This window comes from Sciurus vulgaris (assembly GCF_902686455.1).
Source record: "Sciurus vulgaris genome assembly, chromosome: 12".
Classification (NCBI taxonomy): Eukaryota; Metazoa; Chordata; class Mammalia; order Rodentia; family Sciuridae; genus Sciurus; species Sciurus vulgaris.
Window position 1 is genome coordinate 33,557,274 of NC_136473.1, and position 22,340 is coordinate 33,579,613.

Consider the following 22,340-nt stretch of genomic DNA (forward strand, 5'->3'; position numbering starts at 1 on the left):
ATCATGGAACTTCTGTCTCTATATACTCTTCTCCAAAGCTATTTCCTTGGTGGAGGGACTGGTATTGTTGCCTGAGCATTAGTACCTGTACAGCACTTACTCTTTCCCTGATGAAGGTGACTAGGCCATTTCAGGCAGGCAAGAGCCCAGGGGGCACCAATTAGCAGCCCCTTGTTTGCAGTCCTTGATAAACAGTCCTTGATAAATGCCGGTATATTCGGTAATCAATGGCCTCTGGAGATCCTTGACATTCCATTCTTCCAGGGGCAGTCTCCAACTTCCAGAGGCAGATGGCTTCATGGCTTCATTTGGTCGAATTGACCCGATCTCCTATTTCTACACTAACTACCTATTCCCAATTCTGGCTTCATTCCCCCCTTTAGCTTTAGGAACCCGTAACTGCTTGTTAAGGAAATGAAAAGGGGCATCGGTCGTTCTGGCTGCTTTAAAGCTGAATGGGGGCAGCGAAGGGCAAGCAGTTTGGAGTTTCTTTTTTTTAAAAAATCGGGTCAATCGACGGGTCCCAGGAAGAAGCCTGGTTGGGGAAGAGCAGGTTGTAAAGTCATCTGGGGGTGGCTGCTTCTATGATAGACGAACAAAAAGACATGAGTACTGAAATGAGATTAGTACAAAGTAAATGTTGTAGCATCTGAAACATGCCACTGAGTATCATGAAAATGACAGAAGTTAATCTCTTACCAGGAGGTGGAAGAACTGAGAAATTGTTCCCATAACTAGGCCTAGCAAAGGCTGGAGAGGACAAGGCCTTTATTTGGGGACTTTAACATTGTCCAGGTTATCAGGAATGTAAACACAACATTTAACTCTTAATGTCATAGATGTCCCCAGAAAATATAGTTAAGCTACTTAATGTCATCTGATTTTGTAAAATATCCCTTTATTGGTATAACCTGTGTTTAGTAGAGATCTCTATACTTCTGTTACTTAGAAATAGATAATCATACTGGCAAACATAGATTAAGTCTACCTGTGTAGCTTAGGAAGGTCTGCAGGCCTTAAACTGACTAAAAACTTCTGACTCTGGCAGTTTCTCTTGATAGTTATCAGGCTACATCTTAAGTTACATTTAACTATTATTTCCTTAACTGCCCAAGAATGCTTATACTTTGTTTTTAACTATTTTGCTGGGTATCTAAGATCAAGCTGGTCAAATTGACCTGGTTCCTGTCTTGTTAAAGAGTCAGCTGAGTTCCCACAGGGGTCACTCGTACAGAACTTAAGAGCGGCTCCTTAGCTCCACCAGTGACTTTGATTAGGCAGGGTCTCTTGATGAGGTGACTTCCTTTAGACACATCATGGAATGTTTCCCTTTTTCCATGACCCTCCTCTGCAGCAGATGCACTGGGTGATTTTTCATCCTCTAGTCTCAACAATCTCCTTGATCAGGAGGTTGTGTGACCCAGAGTTGCAACGCTCCTTAGAGAAGTTCTCTTATTCCCAGGGTTCAGGCTGATGTTGAGGGCAAGACCCAAATATGGACTTTTCTTGACCTCTGTATTTAACTCCAATCTCTAAGTTTGATCTTAATTATCCAGCAAGCCAGTGTCACCAGTCATAAAGCAAGAGTACTGGGCTTTAACTTCATGGTCTATAACTTTACAGTTATTTACACTTTTATCTAACTGGAGTCTGTATTAGTACTGGAAGTTACCACTATCTGTTCTATAGGTGATGGCTTTATTATCACGTTACCTAGGTTGTGTGTTCTTGAAGCAGCTACTTCTGCAAAACATTAACAGGTAACAGTTCAACACATTTTTATTAGCTGTAGGCACCATGCTGTACCCTAGCTCTCTGGAACTCACTCATCCTGCCTAAATGAAACCTTGAACCCTTTAACTCATGTCTGCTCATCCACCCCACTTCCTACTAACCACCATGCCACTTCCTGTTTCTATGGGTTTGTCTCTTAAGATCATGCAGCATTTGCCTCTCTGGGTCTGACATTTCCCTTAGTATAATGTACTCCTTTTTCAATGCTTTAACAAATGACAATATTTCCTTCCTTTTTAAGACTGAATAGTATGGTGTGTGTATGTGTGTGTGTGTGTGTGTGTGTGTGTGTGTGTGCGTGCATATGTACTCTATCAATTTATGCATTGATAGACACTTAGGTTGAGTCCATATCTTGGTGATTATGGACAATGCTGAATGAACATGGGGTCTCTTATCTCTTCAACATTTCAATTTCATATCTCTTGGATATACAACCAGTAGCAGGATTTCTGGATCATATGGTAGTTCTATTTTTACTTTTCTGAGGAAAAAAAAATACATTGTGGAGCTCAAGAACACTGTGGTCAGTGTGTCATTGGGTCAAGGGCTACACACTGCAGAACTAACAAAATCTATATCAACAAAGATACACAGTCACAGAAGGTAAAACTGGTGCCTGGCAGTTAAGCCTGTTTCCTCATCATTCAGCAGCATACTGGGGATCCCGCAGCTGTTGGAGAACAGTCATCCTGACTCCGGGCATTGCAAGGTGCCCTCCAGTACATCCACCTCCAGTAGCACGTGGTGCACCTTTTTCAGAAAAGTCTCCTTGTTCTCGTAGCCTTCCATCAGCTCTTTGGGGACCTCCACCAGGTGCAACTGCAGGCGAGAGGTGGTATCCGCAGCCTCCAGAAGCGCTGACCACTCTACTTTGGGTATTATTGGCACCATGATGTCGGGGTTGACATGAACTTCAGTGGCCTGGAGGCTCACAGGGATGCCACCGAGGAACCATGTGAGCTCAGCAGCTTGTGGGTGAGCAGCTTCATGTTGCCACACGTGATCTTCCACTCTGTCTTTTTTTGAGATGTGCCTGTTCAGGTCTTTTGCCCATTTTTAAATTCGATTATTTATTTTCTTGCTATTGAGTTGAGTTCCTTATATATATTAAACTCCTGATCAGGCATATGGTTTGCAAATCTTTTCTGTTTCTTAAGTTGTTATTGATTATTTCCTTCATGTGCAAGGCTCTTTGTGTACTGGGGATTGAACCCAGGGGCAATTTACTCCTGAGCCACATCCCCAGGCCTTTGTAATTTTTAGTTTGTGTCATGGTCTCACTCAGTTCCTTAGGGTCTTGCTAAATTGCTGATGTTGGCCTTGAACTTGTGATCCTCCTGTCTCAATCTTCTGAGTCACTAGGATTACAGGTGTGTGCCACTGATCTAGCTCTGCAGAATTTTAATTTGAAAAGTCTCATTAATCTGTTTTCATTTTTGTTGCCTGCGGTTTTGGGGATCATATTCAACATATGGATAATAATGGTGATGATGGTGATGGCAGTGATGGTGATGATGATGATGATGATATAGTCCAGGTCAATGTTGTGGAACTTTCTCCCTGTTTTCTTTTAGTAATTTTATAGTTTCAGGTATTACATTTAAGTCTTTAATCCATTTTGAGTTGACATTTGCATGTAGTGTTAGATAATGGTCCAAGTGCATTCTTCTGTATATGAATATTTCATTTTCCTTGTACCATTTATTGAACAGACTATTCATTGTGTATTATTGATAACTTTGTCAAATATAAACTGACCATAAACATATAGATATACTCTGGGCCCTTCATTCTATTCCGTTGGTCTATATGTTTCTTTTCATGCCAGATATAAATAGAACTAATTAATTCAGTAAAGTTGCTGGGTACAAAATCAACATAAAAATTAATCTTATTGAAAGAATATTATTAAACCCATTTTACAGGTGAGGAAACTGAGGTTCTAAGCAACTAAGCACCTTATCTGGGTTTATATTGCCAGAGAAAAGCAAAACCTGGATTTGCCTTCACAGCTATATGATGCTCAGAGCCTGCATTTCTTTTTTTTTAGTAGCTGGGTAATGTCAACTTTAAGGCTTATCAAATTATTAGTAGGCAGTTTGTTTTTAGCACTCACTGGCTTTTTTTTTTTTTTTTTTTTTTTTTTTTTTGGTGGTGCTGGGGATTTGAACCCAGGGCCTTTTACTTGAGAGGCAAGCACTCTACCAAATGAGCCATATCCCCAGCCCAGCACTCACTGGCTTTGTTGGCTATGTTTGGGAGAGCTGTTCAACACCCTTAAATAACTAGTTGCTGCTCCTCATTTGAGGTCAAAACAGATCAAGTTACCTTTGCAAGAAGTGGTTCAAACTATGCCTGTAGTTTAAAGAGTTGTTCCCTGTGACTTTTCCGCTGTGGCTCATGTTTGGCCTGTTTTCTCTTCTCCTGGCCCTGGCTGGTTTCTTACTTCTCTCTCTAGGATTTCTGTAAATTTTGTCAAGGTCGCCCAGTGAAGTGACCACACTTGACTTGTTACCTCTCTGCTCTGGGAGTGCCAGTCTCTCTGGGATGCTGCAAAAAGTCCTCCTCAACAAGTGCACACAGCATGTGCCCAGAGGTAGTTAAGGAGACAGCATCAGGGCCCCGTGGGCAGGACCCTTCCGGGGACATTGTGCTGTAGTAGTGTCTGCGAGTGTCTGTTATTAGCAAAAGTACATTTTGATGGCAGTCGTGTGGGGACACTGTCTTTCTCTTCCTCTCCTTGTCACTATGCCCCACCAGTCATGTGACATTGGAGGTGGCCACATGCATGTTGGGGTCTGGCTAAGGAGAAGTAGAGCAGGTAGTTCAGAGTCACAATATAAACAGACAGTTGCTGGGGGTTCAGGGGAAGAACAGGCTTCAAGAGTGCCCTACTGCTCGCTGGGCAGCACGCCTGGTGTTGTGCAAGGAGGGCAGAGAGCCAGAGACTGAAGGGCGACGTGAGCCTGTCACCTGAACTGATGCTGCAAGGAGGCAGGGAGTGAGGAGGAAATGGTAGAGCCAGAAGCTCATCCGCGGAAAACTATTTCAGTGGTGGGTCAGCCAGTAAACCGTTAGGTCCCCAGTTTTCAATTCTGCAGGTATTTCAATGAAATTGATACACGTGAGTTGGAAATCATGAGCTAGACCTTATGTAGCCTATTAATATTCCATTGTAATTGTATTACCATTAGATGATTGTATATACTACATATTTCTTATATATACTATATATACATAGTATATATTATATATACTATATGTACCTTTCCACATGTATTCCACATCTGGGATGGTGGGGCAAAATGAATTTTAAGAAACAGATTACATGATTTTTTTGTATTTTGTGATATTTACCAGCTTTCAGAGATGTGTTATTCTTTGTAAATTCTTTTCTCATTCTGAATACTTTGTGCTACATTTTGCATTTATGATTTTGTATACTTTTTTTTGAAGGGCCCCTTTTAACCAAATTGTATAAATTTCAGGCCTATAAATTTTGTTTCTTCCTTAAATTTGGTGAAAATTCTTTTCCAGAGGCAACTATACCAGAGAAGCCCCACAAAAGTGAATTTTATGAACACCTTGAAATGCCTGTAAAGCAGCCCATCAGAAACATATATTCAATTATATAATATTCATATATTGAAGTTATTGGTTGGGCTGGGGTTGTAGCTAGTGGTAGAGCTGGATTCATTTCTCAGCACCACACAATAAAAAAATAAATAAATGTCCATTGACAACTAAAAAAATTTTTTTAAAAATTGTTATTGAACAAACAGTAATTGTGTAGACCAAACATATTCTTAATTTGTGAAGATCTAAAAAAATTAAATGTAAGATAAGAACAAAGAAACCAAGAGTTCATTTCTGGTTATTTAGATCTGACTTTCCAAGTTTGAGGATTAGGATGTTAGCCAGGGGGAAGTTGACATCTCTTTCATGGGGATGGAAAGATCAGGGTGAGTGATGTATAGTGGCACAGGGGGTGGCTGTCCCTTCTTTATTGCCACTCATCAACAGGTAGAGAGGGACTAGACCTGAGGATTGGGAGGAGGTGGGAGGCAGTAAGTTCCTTTAAATTTTTATTTATTTATTTATTTTTCCGTTGGAACAATACCAGATGATTTATTTATTTATTCATTTATTTTTCTTTATAGTACTATTGATTGAATCCAGAGCAACTCTGCCATTGAGCTTCACATCCTATTCTTTTTAAATTTGAGACTGTGTTTCACTAAGTTGCTGAAGCCAGCCTTGAGCTTGTGATCCTCCTGCCTCAGCCTCCCGAGTCACTGGGGTTACAGGTGCGGCCATGATGCCTGGTGTACAATAGTTTCTTTAAAACAATCAAGTGGTGAGAGTCTACCTAAACACATCAGCAGTGGTTAATCCTGGGAAGTTAAATTAAAAACAACTTTTGTTTCCTGTAGACATACATAGTTTCTGATTTTTCAATAATAGCATGTAATAACACTCCCACTGCACCCAACAATATGTGTGTGTGTGTGTGTGTGTGTGTGTGCGTGTATGTGTGTGTGTGCGCATATGTGTGTGTCAATTATTATATGGGGAGATCACTTTCCTTTCTTCTTTATTTCTTTCCTCCCTCCCTCCTTTTTTATCTCAGAATAAATGCACAAAGGCTTATATTTAGGAACTCAAAGAATGCTTCATTATATACCTTGAAAAACTATGTGCAAGTTTTTAATTTGAAAAAACCCAGTTTGACGTGCATTTTATGTGAGCATCTATGAGATGTATGCAAAGGAGAAACTCACTGGTAAATTACCAATTAGTTGTTGAGAAAGAACTGAGGAACACTAAGGTAGAAATTAGGATCTGCCTATATTATTGTCATTCAAGACATGAAACTGCTGAGTTTTATAATTGTGGGGAGAATCTATTCCATCTGTGACAATTCCCTGACTGGGCTGGTATTCTTCTGAATGTCTAGGGGAGGTGGTTTCCTGCTTTTTAGGAGGCTTCTTTCTCTTCTCACCAATGGTTGGTGGTGTCCCAGGTTAGGACATTCTTTGAGAACAGGTTGTGCAATACCAGTAGGTGTATAATGTGAAAATATTTGCTAGTTCTTTTTAAATGTTTAGTGTAAAAATAGAATAATTCATTTAAAGTACATACTCTATTTATACTTCCTCTAAGGACTGTTATAGGCCTGTTTATGAGGGCTTTTATTTACTCTCTGCATTTCAGGCTGCCCCAGGCCTTCTCTGCCCTGATTCTGTGCCTCAGGACATTCTCATTGCTGAGTCCTAGATGCACCTTACCTAAATGCCTCATTAACACTCTCAGGCTACTTGTTAGCAAAGGTAGTGTCTCCTCCAGGGCCCTTAACAATCTCATGGTCAGTCCTGTTCTTGCATATAGTAGGCATTCAGACAGTGCTGTGTCAAACGTGCATTTTATAGACACTGCCCCAGCCTCCCTGACCTTTCCCTTCTTCCTCAATCAGAATCCCCACTTTTTTTCTTTGCTTTTCTTTTCTTTTTCGCAGTACTGGAATTGAACCCAGAATCTCATGCATGCTGTTTGTGTTCTACCATTGAGCTACACTCCAGCCCCTTCATTTCTTTCCCTCCTTTCCTTTTTTTTTTTTTTTTTTTTGAGACAGGATCTCACTAAGTTGCTTAGGGCCTCAATAAATTGCTGAGGTTGACTTTGAACTTGTAATCCTCCACCTCAGCCTCCCGAGCTGCTGGGATTAGAGGCGTATGCCACTGGGCCTGGTTCCTTCCACTCATTTCTAATCCTCTCTAGCATTTGCTTTCTCTGTGTAAATGGTATATTGAGACCAGATGCTCTGCATTCCATTTTAAAGGAGCCATACCAAGTTTGCCACAAAACCAAATACAAGTTCAAGGACTTTAAACCATGCAGTGACACTTGTCAAGACAATCTTCTTCTGCATCTTTTGTGTAAATAGGAACTCCTCAATAAACTGCCTTAAAATGAATTTAAAATATTCAACTCTGAGTGATGGTCAGCAAGGAGAGCATGGGTTATTGTGAGATTTAAGGAGATAGAATATGCATAAATTTTAGCACAGTGCCTAGCACAAGATAGACATTTCAGTATTCGTTCTTTCCTGTTTTTTGTCAAAGATAGACATTTCAGTATTCGTTTATTTCCTTCAATGCCATGGGCTGTTTCGACACAGAGCTAAACATTGTGACAATTTTTGGCGGAATTTACTGACTGAATGTTTTGAAGTATTGACACAGCAGATAAAAGAGTGAGAACTGTAGTCAAGCCAGCTACTTGGTATGGTGAGAAATGGCAAATGTTTAAAAAATAAAACTAGAAACTGGAGCCAGAATGTGAGAAGCTGGTGGAAGTTCGGGAGGCATCGATGGGAACGAGAAGCCAAAGATACGTTTGGGTGCTGTGAGGATGTGTTCTGAGGAAGCCAGAGCCCGGGCTGGCAGGGCCAGAGACATGAAGCCACTGTACCAACAAACGAACAATAGTAGAAAATGAAATCCAAGCAAGTATAGACCAGATATTCAGCCATCTAGAATGTTTGGAGATTTTGTCCAGCAAGGAACCCCCTAACAAAAGACAGAATGCCAAACTTTGAGTTGATCAGTTAAAATATAATGTCCAGCACCTGCAGACTGCTCTCAGAAACTTCCAGAATTGGTGCTATGCCAGGGAGCACCAGGAGAGACAGCGAGAGGAGCTTCTCTCTCAGACCTTCACTACTAACGACTCTGACACCACCATACCAATGGATGAATCACTGCAGTTTAACTCCTCCCTCCACAGCATTCACGACGGCATGGATGTCCACATTGGAGGCAGGCACAATATTCTGGAGGGACTGAGGGCCCAGAGACTGACCTTGAAGGTGGGGTCCCTACTGGAGAACAGAGAGAAGGCCTTTTGTTTTGGCCTCATCCAACAGTTTGAAACTCTGTTTACATTTTGATTATGTGTCCCCAAATTGATATTGTAACAACAAGGGTTTTCCTTGAGTTTTTGGTTCTTCCTGTTGGAGTTGAATTATTATAAGCCCCATAGTAATCAGATTCCTGAGCCATAAAGTGGCCTCTCTTGGTATCCAGGTCTTTCCCCATCTATTGAACCTACGTGGAATTGACTGCTACTACAAAGGACCAGTAATAGGCTGAGAAGATCTGTTCTAGAATCTGCTGTGCTCTTGTGGGAATGTAGATGCAGCTGCATCCTAAGCTGGTTTTCCCTTAGGACCTCAACAGTGCCTTACTTCAGTCCTGCATTCCCATGGTGGGTCTTTGGTTTGCCTAAAACTGCAGTAGATAGCTTCACTGAAGATTGCTTCTAAGTTTCTAGAGCACATAGTGAGGACCCTCCGTGACTCTTCATTCTCTCCTTAGCTGTAAGAATTCCTAGAAGGCCTGTCCTATTGGTACTGATTCTGACACGTTGGGAATGGTTTACAGGAGCATGACACAGACTCTGATGTTATTTGCGATGTTTCAACCTCAGCCCTTTTCCTGTAAATATTTTGTAGTCCTGGGGATGGAACCCTGGGCCTTACACAAACTAGGCAAGTGCTCTGCACTGAGCCTCACCCCAACCCTGGAGATTTCTTCACAAAGCTGGTTAACCCTTGTGTGGGCGGAATGTCGGTTCTGAAGTTCTGTCAGTGATGCCTCCTATTCCTATTCCTTGGCCTCTTCTCTCGGTTGCTTATGAAACGGTTCATTTTAAGAAAGTAGGTGGTGCATGCCTTTAATCCCAGCAGCTCAAGAGGCTGAGACAGGAGGATCACAAGTTCAAAGCCAGCCTTAGCAATTTAGGCCCCAAGCAACTTAGTGAGACCTTTTCTCAACATAAAAAATTAAAAGGGCTGGGGATGTGAGTTGGTGGTTAAATGCCCCTGGGTTAATGCTAGTACCAAAAAAAAAGGGGGGGGATGTGGAAACCACAATGGCACTTACCTGTAATCTCATCTGCTAGTACTGGAGGCTGAGGCAGGAGGATCGTGAGTTCAAGGGCAGCCTCTGCAACTTTGACCTTATCTCAAAAAATAAAAGGACTGGGGATGTAGCTCAGGAGTACAGCACACCTGGTTTTAACTTCTACTAAGAGAAAGAAGAAAAAGGAAGAATGGATTGTGTAAGTTACATCCATCCATCCAAGTATGATGAGTGTCTTGTGTATATAAGTAACTTGGGGTCTTCCCTGCATTCATTTATACTTGTTACTTCATAAATAATTAAATGTTCTTAAAAATTAGAAAGCAGTGAAGAATGGTAAGTTGGATGATTTGGGCTGTTGATTTAGGAATAAAATATCCTTTTATTTTGGTGGCAACATTTATATAAGAGGCTTTTGGCCTTTGTGTTGGTGTCTATCTGTTGTGTTTCCATTTTTCCCACATCAAACCTTCTTATAAGTGTGGACACATATTATACTCAGTAGAATCCCTAACGATTCTACTCTACAAAGTGAACAGGCTAGTAACAAGGATTACTAGAGGTAGGGAGCCAAAGAAAAGTTTTTCAATGAGGTCTCTAAAAATATATTTGAGTTTTAAATTTGTTTATTGAAGTATAATTTATGTAGTGAGGCATACAGAGCTTATTTGTACAATTCAGTGCATTTTAACAAAAGCATCATACTAGCAATGATGCTAGCATGTCAAGTTACAGATCATTTTTATTACCCCTGAAAGATCCCTTTGCCCCTTCCTAGTCAAACTACCCATCTACCCCAGGCAACCACTTTTTTGATTTATCTCACCTTAAATTAGTTTTGCCTGTTACTGAAAGCATATAACCATTCATACTACTATTTTGTATGTACCACCTTCCTCTGATATTTTTGAGGTTGGTTCACATTGTTACATGTTTGGTTATGGATGGTGACTAGATACTTTTTATTGCTGAACAGTAGTCCACTGGGCAGATAGAACTAATTGGTGTATCCATCCTGTGGGTGATGAGTACTTGAATTGTTTCCAGTTTTTAGATATCTTCCTATTGTTTTCTGGAAGCTTTATTGTAGTTGTAGCTTTTATGTTTTAATTCTGTGATCTATCTCAAATTAATTTTTATCACAGTGTTAGGTTCACTTTTTATACACATAATAAATGATGTGTATGAAATGTATGTATGTATTGTGCAATACATGTAAATGACAATGTGTTATGCAGTTTCATCACCATTAGTGGAACAGATATTTCCTTCTCCTTTGCATTGCTGTTGTACCTAATTCAAAAACCATTTGACCTGGGCAACCCCTATGGGGGTCCCCTCTTGCCCCTGTAAGAATTCTCTTTTTATTTATACTTGAATAAATGCTACTCCTTCAAATCTGGCAAAAAAAAAAAAAAATATCTTTGGGTCACCTGAGGAGTCAGGTGAGGCTGAAGGACCATACTGACTTCAACCTGTGTATGTACCTCTTTCCTCTGATCTCTGACAATGGGTAGGAGTTGTCCAGAGGGTGGTGCCCCCAAATAGGCTGGGTGTTGGATATTTTTGCAAGAGAAGTTGGAGCAAGGATTGTGGTATTTGGGAAAAATTTTCCACCCTTTCTTTCCTTCCTTTCCCTCTCTTTCTCTCTCCCTCTCTTTCTGTCGCTCACTTTCTTTCCACTGAGGATTGAACCCAGGAACACTTTACCACTGAGCCACATCCCCAGTCCTTTTATATTTTATTTTGAGACAGGGTCTAGCTAAGTTACTTAGGGGCTTTCTAAGTTGCAGAGTCTAGCTTTGAACTTGTGATCCTCCTGCCTCAGCCTCCCAGGTGACTGGGATTATAGGCATGCTTCACTGCACCTGGTGATCCATTTGATTTTCAGTGCATATTCTTTTTTTTCCATTTTTTAATTAAAAATCATAAATTTACATAGGGCAATGTTGTTTGACTCATTCTGTTATTTTTTCACTTCCCCCCACCCCTCCCACCGCTCTTTTCCCCCTATACAGTCCTTCCTTCCTCTATTCTTACCACCCTCCTTATCCCTAATCCTAAACCTAACCCTACCCCTAACCCTAACCCCTCCTACCCCCATTATATGTCTTCATCTGCTTATCAGAGAGATCATTCATCCTTTAGTTTTTTGAGATTGGCTTATCTCACGTAGCATGATATCCTCCACTTTCATCCATTTGCCTGCAAATGCCATAATTTTATTATTCTTCATGGCGGAGTTATATTCCATTGTATATATATGCCACGTTTTCTTTATCCATTCATCAACTGAAGGGCATCTAGGTTGGTTCCACAATCTGGCTATGGTGAATTGAGCAGCTATGAACATTGATGTGGCTGTATCTCTGTAGTATGCTGATTTTAAGTCCTTCGGGTATAGGCCAAGGAGTGGGATAGCTGGGTCAAATGGTGGTTCCATTCCAAGCTTTCTGAGGACGCTCCATACTGCTTTCCAGGGTGGCTGCACTAATTTGGAACCCCACCAGCAATGTATGAGTGTACCTTTTTCCCCACATCCTCACCAAAACCTATTGTTGCTTGTGTTCTTGATAATCGCCATTCTAATGGGTGTGAGATGAAATTGTAGGGTAGTTTTGATTTGCATTTCTCTTGTTACTACAAAAGTTGAACATTTTTTCATATATCTGTTGATTGCTTGTACATCTTCTGTGAAGAGTATGTTCATTTCCTAGATTTTTGTATTCTTGGTGTAGAGGTTTTTGAGTTCTTTATATATTCTGGAAATTAGTGCTCTATCTGAAGTATGAGTGGCAAAGATATTCTCCCACTCTGTAGGCTCTCTTTGCATTACTGATAGTTTCCTTTGCTGAGAGAAAGCTTTTTAGTTTGAATCTATCCCAGTTGTTGATTCTTGCTTTTATTTCTTGGGCTATGGGAGTCCTGTTAAGGAATTCTGCTCCTAAGCCAACAAATTGAATGTTTGGAACTACTTTTTCTTCTATAAGATGCAGGGTCTCTGGTCTGATTCCGAGGTCCTTGATCCATTGTGAGTTGAGTTTTGTGCAGGGTGAGAGATAGGGGTTTAATATCATTCTGTTGCATATAGTTTTCCAGTTTTCCCAGAACCATTTGTTGCATATTTTTGGCCCCTTTGTCTAGTATGAGAAAATTGTATTCATTTGGGTTTGTGTCCGTGTCCATGTCCTCTATTCTGTACCATTGATCTATCTATTTTGGTATCAATACCATGCCGTTTTTGTTACTATTGATTTGTAATAGAGTTGAAGATCTGGTATTGCGATGTCCCCTGCTTCACTCTTTCTATTGAGGATTGCTTTAGCTATTCTGGGTTTCTTATTCTTCCAGATGAATTTCATAATTGCTTGCTCTATTTCTGTAAGGTACATCATTGGGATTTTAATTGGAATTGCATTGAATCTATATAGCACTTTTGGTAGTATGGCCATTTTGACAATATTAATTCTGCCTATCCATGAACATGGGAGATCTTTCCATCTTCTAAGGTTTTCTTTAATTTCTTTCTTTAGTGTTCTGTAGTTCTCATTGTAGAGGTCTTTCACCTCTTTTGTGAGATTGATTCCCAAGTATTTTATTTTATTTTTTTTGATGCTATTGTGAATGGGGTATTTTTACTAATTTCTCTTTCTGAAGATTCATCACTTATGTATAAAAATGTATTGGATTTATGAGCATTGATCTTGTAACCTGCTACTTTACTGAATTCACTTATGAGTTCTAAGAGTTTTCTGGTGGAATTTCCAGGTTCCTCTAAATATATAATCATGTCATCAGCGAACAGGGAAAGTTTGAGTTCCTCTTTTCCAATTCGTATCCCTTTAATTTCTTTGGTTTGTCTAATTGCTCTGGCTACAGTCTCAAGAACAATGTTGAATAGAAGTGGTGAAAAATCTTGTCAAAAAACAAAAATGAGTCCAATGACTAGGAATACAAATCATATCACAATAATAACTGTGAATGTTAATGGCCTGAACTCATCAATCAAAAGACACAGACTGGCAGATTGGATTAAAAAGAAAAATCCAACAATATGCTGCCTTCAAGAGACCCATCTCATAGAAAGAGATACCCATAGACTAAAGGTGAAAGGATGGAAAAAAAATACCATGCACACGGACACAGCAAAAAAGCTGGAGTATCCATCCTCATTTCAGATAATGTGGACTTTAAGCCAAAACTAGTCTGAAGGGATAAAGAAGGACATTACATACTGCTTAAGGGAAGCATAAATCAGCAAGACATAACAATCATAAATATCTATGCCCCGAACATTGGCTCATCCATGTACGTCAAACAAATCCTTCTCAATTCCAGAAATCAAATAGACCACAACACAATAATACTAGGTGATTTTAACACACCTCTCTCACTGCTGGAGAGATCGTCCAAACAAAAATTGAATAAAGAAACCATAGATCTCAATAACACAATCAACAATTTAGACAACAGACATATAGAATATACCATCCAACGAAGAAAGAATAGACTTTCTTCTCAGCAGCACCTGGATCCTTCTTTAAAATAGACCATGTTTTATGTCACAAAGCTACTGTTAGCAAATACAAGAAGATAGAGATACTACCTTGTACTGTATCAGATCATAATGGACTGAAATTAGAAATAAATGACAGAATAAAAAACAGAAACTTCTCCAATACTTGGAGATTAAATAATACACTATTATACGATGAATGGATAACAGAAGACATCAGGAGGGAAATTAAAAAATTCATAGAAGTAAATGAGAACAAAGACACATCATATCAAAATCTCTGGGACACTATGAAAGCAGTACTGAGAGGAAGATTCATTTCATGGGGCGTATTCAACAAAAGAAGTAGAAATCAACAAATAACACTACAGCTCAAAGCCCTAGAAAAAGAAGAGCATACCAACACCAAAAGTAGTACAAGAAGTAGATAGTTAAAATCAGAGCCGAAATCAACGAAATTGAAACAAAAGAAACAATCAGAAAAATAAACAAAATAGTTGGTTCTTCGAAAAAAATAAACAAAATTGATAAACCCTTAGCCATGCTAACAAAGAGAAAAAGGGAGAAAACTCAAATTAATAAAATTCGGAATGAACAAGGAAATACCACAACAGACATGAGTGAAATACAAAACATAATTAGAAGCTATTTTGAAAATCTATACTCCAACAAAACAGAAAACCTCGAAGACATCAACAAGTTTCTAGACACATATTAATTACCTAAACTGAACGAGGAAGACATACACAACGTAAATAAAAAAATTTCAAGCAATGAAATAGAAGAGGTCATCAAAAGCCTACCAACAAAGAAAAGTCGGGGGCCAGATGGGTTCTCAGCCGAGTTCTACAAAACCTTTAAAGAAGAGCTCATTCCAATACTTCTCAAAGTATTCCATAAAATAGAAGAGGAGGGAACCCTCCCAAACTCATTCTATGAAGCCAATATCACCCTGATACCTAAACCAGACAGAGACACATTGAGGAAAGAACATTTCAGACCAATATCCTTAATGAACATCGATGCAAAAATTCTCAACAAAATTTTAGCAAATCGCATACAAAAATATATTTAAAAGATAGTGCACCACGATCAAGTGGGTTTTATCCCAGGGATGCAAGGTTGGTTCAACATCCGGAAATCAATAAATGTCATTCACCATATCAACAGACAAAAAGTTAAGAATCACATGATTATTTCAATAGATGCAGAAAAAGCATTCGATAAAATACAGCATCCCTTTATGCTCAAAACACTAGAAAAAATTGGGGTAGTGGGATCATTCCTTAACATTGTGAAGGCCATCTATGCTGAGCCCATGGCCAATATCATTCTAAATGGTGAAAAACTGAAAGCATTCCCCCTAAAAACTGGAACAAGGCAGGGATGCCCTCTTTCACCACTTCTATTCAACATTGTTCTTGAGACTCTAGCTAGAGCAATTAGACAAACCAAAGAAATTAAAGGGATACGAATTGGAAAAGAGGAACTCAAACTTTCCCTGTTCGCTGATGACATGATTATATATTTAGAGGAACCTGGAAATTCCACCAGAAAACTCTTAGAACTCATAAGTGAATTCAGTAAAGTAGCAGGTTACAAGATCAATGCTCATAAATCCAATACATTTTTATACATAAGTGATGAATCTTCAGAAAGAGAAATTAGCAAAAATACCCCATTCACAATAGCATCAAAAAAAATAAAATACTTGGGAATCAATCTCACAAAAGAGGTGAAAGACCTCTACAATGAGAACTACAGAACACTAAAGAAAGAAATTAAAGAAAACCTTAGAAGATGGAAAGATCTCCCATGTTCATGGATAGGCAGAATTAATATTGTCAAAATGGCCATACTACCAAAAGTGCTATATAGATTCAATGCAATTCCAATTAAAATCCCAATGATGTACCTTACAGAAATAGAGCAAGCAATTATGAAATTCATCTGGAAGAATAAGAAACCCAGAATAGCTAAAGCAATCCTCAGTAGAAAGAGTGAAGCAGGTGGTATCGCAATACCAGATCTTCAACTCTATTACAAATCAATAGTAACAAAATTGGTGAAAGAGAGCATCCCTGCTTTTTTTTTTTTTAGGGGGAATGCTTTCAGTTTTTCACCATTTAGAATGATACTGGCTATGGGCTTAGCATAGATGGCCTTCACAATGTTAAGGAATGATCCCGCTACCCCAATTTTTTCTAGTATTTTGAGCATGAAGGGATGCTGTATTTTATTGAATGCTTTTTCTGCATCTATTGAAATAATCATGTTACTCTTAAATTTTAGTCTGTTGATATGGTCTGAAATTTTCTTTCCTTGATGTATCTCTGTCTGTTCTAGGTATCAGGGTGATATTGGCTTCATAGAATGAGTTTGGGAGGTTCCCTCCTCTTCTATTTTATGGAATACTGAGAAGTATTGGAATGAGCTCTTCTTTAAAGTTTTGTAAAGTTTCGGCTGAGAACCCATCTGGCCCCGGACTTTTCTTTGTTGGTAGGCTTTTGATGACCTCTTCTATTTCATTGCTTGAAATTGATTTATTTAAGTTGTGTATGTCCTCTTCTTTCAGTTTAGGCAATTCATATGTCTCTAGAAACTTGTTGATGTCTTCGAGGTTTTCTGTTTGTTGGAATCTAGATTTTCAAAATAGCTTCTAATTATGTTTTGTATTTCACTCATGTCTGTTGTGATATTTCCTTGTTCATTCCGAATTTTATTAATTTGAGTTTTCTCCCTCTTTCTCTTTGTTAGCGTGGCTGAGGGGTTATCAATTTTGTTTATTTTTTTCGAAGAACCAACTATTTATTTTGTTAATTTTTCCGATTGTTTCTTTTGTTTCAATTTTGTTGATTTCAGCTCTGATTTTAACTATTTCCTGTCTTCTACTATACTACTTTTGTGTTGGTCTCCTCTTCTTTTTGTAGGGCTTTGAGCTGTAATGTTAAGTCATTTATTTGTTGATTTCTACTTCTTTTGTTGAATACGCCCCATGAAATAAATCTTCCTCTCAGTACTGCTTTCATAGTGTCCCAGAGATTTTGATATGATGTGTCTTTGTTCTCATTTACTTCTAAGAACTTTTTAATTTCCCTCCTGATGTCTTCTGTTATCCATTCATTGTATAATAGTGTATTATTTAATCTCCAAGTATTGGAGAAGTTTCTGTTTTTTATTCTGTCATTTATTTCTAATTTCAGTCTGTTATGATCTGATACAGTACAAGGTAGTATCTCTATCTTCTTGTATTTGCTAACAGTAGCTTTGTGGCATAAAACATGGTCTATTTTAGAGAAGGATCCAGGTGCTGCTGAGAAGAAAGTCTATTCTTTCTTCGTTGGATGGTATATTCTATACATTCTATATAAGTCTGTTAAGTCTAAATTGTTGATTTTGTTATTGAGATCTATGGTTTCTTTATTCAATTTTTGTTTGGATGATCTCTCCAGCGGTGAGAGAGGTGTGTTAAAATCACCTAGTATTATTGTGTTGTGGTCTATTTGATTTCTGGAATTGGGAAGGGTTTGTTTGACATAAATGGATGAGCCAATGTTTGGGGCATAGATATTAATGATTGTTATGTCTTGCTGATTTATGCTTCCCTTAAGCAGTATATAATGTCCTTCATATCCCTTCTGACTAGTTTTGGCTTGAAGTCCACATTATCTGAAATGAGGATGGATACTCCAGCTTTTTTGCTGTGTCCGTGTGCATGGTATGTTTTTTCCCATCCTTTCACCTTTAGTCTATGGGTATCTCTTTCTATGAGATGGGTCTCTTGAAGGCAACATATTGTTGGATTTTTCTTTTTAATCCAATCTGCCAGTCTATGTCTTTTGATTGATGAGTTCAGGCCATTAACATTCACAGTTATTATTGTGATATGATTTGTATTCCTAGTCATTGGACTCATTTTTGTTTTTTGACATGATTTGGTTTGTCCTTTATTTGGCTATTCCTGTAGGCTAGTTCCTCCTGTTGCTGATTTACATCGCTGTTTTTCATCTCTTCCTCATGGAATATTTGGCTGAGAATGTTCTGTAATGCTCACTTTCTTTTTGTAAATTCCTTTAGCTTTTGTTTATCATGGAAGGATCTTATATCATCGTCAAATCGGAAAGTAAGTTTTGTGGGATATAAAATTCTTGGTTGGCATCCATTTTCTTTCAGGGATTGGTAAATGTTGTTCCAGGACCTTCTAACTTTTAGGGTCTGGATTGAAAAATCTGATATTCTTATTGGTTTTCCCCCGAATGTAATGATTCTTTTATTTTGCGGCCTTTAAAATTCTGTCTTTATTTTGAATCTTAGGTATTTTCATAACAATGGGCCTTGGTCTGTTGTAATTTTGCATATTGGAGTCCTATAAGCCTCTTTTACTTTGTTTTCCATTTCATTCTTCAGATTTGATAATTTTCTTATATTATTTCATTGAATAGATGGTTCATTCCTTTGGTTTGTTTTTCTTAGCCAGTGTATGATCATATGTTCAAATTCTAGCAGAAATTAGGCCAGGGTTATGGAGAAAAAGTTGCTTAGTGTGCCACAATGGGATCTTCATATCTAATAGCAACAGAAAAGAACTGTTAAACAAAACAAAGTGAGGAATAATTGCATAGTAATGACTTAGAAAACAATTACTCAGAAAGTTTAAGAACAAGGGAAAAATGTAGGAGAAAGCTAAACCTAACACATAGAACCCCAAAAAGGAATAAATAACTGGTAGTGAAAACTTAAGAACAAGGGAAAAAGGAGAGAGCTGAATCTAATACAAAGAACTTAAAGAGGCAGTTACAACTGATTGGAAAAAGCTATGCACAGCAGTGTTATCTGGAGGACAATCTCTAGTTGGAGAGCTCAGTGGCAAGAAATAGCTGTTGAAACTGCTTGCAGAAATGTAGTAGCAAGGATTCCTGGTGGACATGTTGGAATGCCAGTAGGAGAAGGCTAATGTTTCAAAAGATACTCAAAATCAATATGATTCTGGAGTGTATGCATGTATATACGGAAGCAAAGAGACAATGCCCTAACAAAAGAAAAGCCAAGAGATAACTATAGTAAAATCTGTTACATCTTGTGCCCCAGGCCTCTGCCCAAAGTGCAGAAAGGGAAAACATTGGTTTAATGAGTGTAAATTAGTTACTGATGTTGAGGGCAAGATGTTACCAAATCATTTAAGAAACAAGGCACACAACTCTTTAACTCAAGGCTCACAAAATGGAAGCAGTTGTCATAACCCTTGTAGAGTTTGGGGAGTAACAGATCTTTTTGCTGATAGTGATTGCTTCACTCAGGCAATTCCTAAACTGGAATTGGTTGGTCCCATAGCCCCTCATAAGCTGATTTAGCCACACAGATGATTTTCATCTTTTTCTCAGTAGAGCAAGCTGCTTATTTTCATCCTGTGTAACTCACTTTATAATCACTCCTGTTGATACCTCATCTTTAAGGAGGGTTTATAAGGAGAGGGAAGTGCACTGACTAGAAGGTTAGTGGAGTTAATATTGAAAAATGTAGAGAGGGTGAAACAATTATTTTTTTTCAGGACAGTTTGGCTGCAGATTTTGGGAATTTGAGGTTTTAAACTAGTAGGTTTGGGTGTGATTGTGTTAATTCTACCATATATCTACAAATGCCTCAACGCCAATCAACAGGCTTGTGTGATCATGAAATAGACCATGGCCGCCCTTGAAGCAGAAATCTCCCAGCATATGTCTTGGTGTGCTGGATCTTTAATCAAAGAAGGGTAAGATTCATTGGAAGCTCATACCAACCTAAGACAGGGTTCTGACACCTGGAGGTCAGAATTCCGATGACGGGTAAGGATGTTGCTCTGCTGTGGACAACCTAAGACAGACACGATCCCTGCCAGCTTTCTTTTCATTGTATATGAAGAAAGGGGAATTGGAGGCTGTGCCATGTTGGCGGCGCCAGGATGGCACCTGATATCAACAGCATCAAGGAGGTTAATTGACATAAGCACACTCAGGTGATTTTTCTCATCCGTGCACACAATGTAATCACATGTGTTCTCCAGCACTAATTGCCTGCTTGGAACGTCTCACCTAATCTTTGCGTAAGAGGCGTGGCCCTGCTCTCCGCATCCTGGAGGTGATATAAGCATAGGCAGAGCGAGAAAGAGTACAGCAGCAACCATTAGCAGAAGAAAAGCATTAGCAGAAGACACGTGGTGCGGCAGTAGCCAGAGAAGAAGACACGCCACAGCAGCCACTAGGAAAAAAGCAGCTAGATGCGTGGCAGCAGCCAGAGGGAAAAACACGTGGCAGTAGCTAGTAGGGACATACGCAACAGCAGCCATAAGCAGAAAGAAAGAACACAGCACCGTGTAGGATCTGCGGCGGAAGGCAGATCACGGAAGCTCTAAGCAAAGTCTGCCCTCTCAAAGTCTTTCTTAAGCAAAGTCTCTCTTTCTCTGATAAGCAATGTCTCTCTCCCTCTCAAAGCAAGTATACCTCATTTCCTCTATCCTCTATATACAAGCAAGAAAGCAGTGCACCAAAGAGAAAGATAGAAGTGCCTCAGATTCCACTCCACGCCCCATAAGACCCGTGCAAGTTGTTGCTGGAGGTGGTGACAAATATCCACGGATTTTGGAACCGCAAGGAGCCAGTGACGAGTGGTGGCCCGTCCGGGGAATAGGGAACATGCGGGGAATGAAAATTAGCAACAACCTTACAGGAAAATAAGGGAAATCTGCATGGTGGTGAATTTGAGGAACCTCACAGGAATAGGTCAAGGGAAAATTGAAGACCCGCCTCCGGGAATAGATGCAGCAGGGAAAGTAGGAACCTGGCAGGAGTCTCTGGCCAGAGCAGTTTAAAGGCGAGGGAGAGTAAAAGGAAATAGTGTTGGTCCAAAACTAAAGGTCACAAAGGACATGACAGTGAAGTACAAAGAATGCCTGTATTTGTGTTGTTTAAGTTTAAAAATAAAGTAAGTCAAGTAAAAGAGTCAAGAAAAGTTAATGTAGTATACAGGAACCTGAGTTGAAAAGGGCTGAGGTACAGGGAACTGGGTATATTTAACCCCCAGCAGAGCTGGATCAAAGAGGGCCCAGATACAGGGAACTGGGTAAAGCAACCCCAGTGGAGAGGGCCCAAATACAGGGAACTGGGTAAAGTAACCCCCAGTCAACTGGCCAAGTATTAAAATAAGATTTTTGTGTTTTTTGTTTGTCAAGAGTTCATGTCCTTGATGAGAATGGATGAAGGTACCGCGAAATGTGTGTATTTTGTATTATTTGTGTGTTTGTGCTACTCTTAGTGTGCCTTTTGTACAGTGGAGTATAAATTCAGAAATATCATGAAGTCAGTTTGAAGGGATAATTCAAAAAGCAGCGTGAAACAAGAAAATGAAGTGCTGGGAGAGGTTAAAAAGCAAGTTAGCTGGGGTAACCAAAAACAGGAAAGTTCTGGGGAGAAAGGAAACAGTGGGGAAGAATTAGAAAATAAGGAAACCAGTGTATGATCATATGTTCAAACTCTAGCAGAAATTAGCCCAGGGTTTATAGAGAGAGAGTTGCTTAGTGTGCCACAATGGGATCTTTATATCGAATAGCAAGAGAAAAGAACTGTTAAAGAAAACAAAGTGAGGAATAATTGCATGGGAATGACGTAGAAAACAATTACTCAGAAAGTTTAAGAACAAGGGAAAAATGTAGGAAAAACTAAACCTAATACAAAGAACCCCAAAAAGGAATAACTAAGTGGTAGTGAAACCTTAAGAACAAGGGAAAAAGGAGCAAGCTGAATCTAATACAAAGAACTTAAAGAGGCAGTTACAACTGATTGGAAAAAGCTATGCAGAGCAGTGTTATCTGGAGGACAATCTCTAGTTGGAGAGCTCAGTGGCAAGAAATAGCTGTTGAAACTGCTTGCAGAAATGTAGTAGCAAGGTTTCCTGGTGGAAATGTTGGAATGCTAGTAGGAGAAGGCTAATGTTTCAATAGATACTCAAAATCAATATGATCCTGGAGTGTATGCACGTATATACAGCAGCAAAGAGACAATGCCCTAACAAAAGAAAAGCCAAGAGATAACTATAGAAAAATCTGTTACATCTTGTGCCCCAGGCCTCTGCCC

The 22,340-nt window shown here is 39.2% G+C and overlaps 1 pseudogene across 1 annotated transcript; it reads left to right on the forward strand.

Moving 5' to 3' along the window:
• Nucleotides 1-2,703: 2,703 nt before the first annotated feature.
• LOC306641354 (Golgi SNAP receptor complex member 2-like) lies at nucleotides 2,704-9,032 on the forward strand (annotated as a pseudogene). Its single transcript has 2 exons — nucleotides 2,704-2,752; nucleotides 8,286-9,032. The product of its transcript is annotated as a Golgi SNAP receptor complex member 2-like (transcript).
• Nucleotides 9,033-22,340: the final 13,308 nt, after the last annotated feature.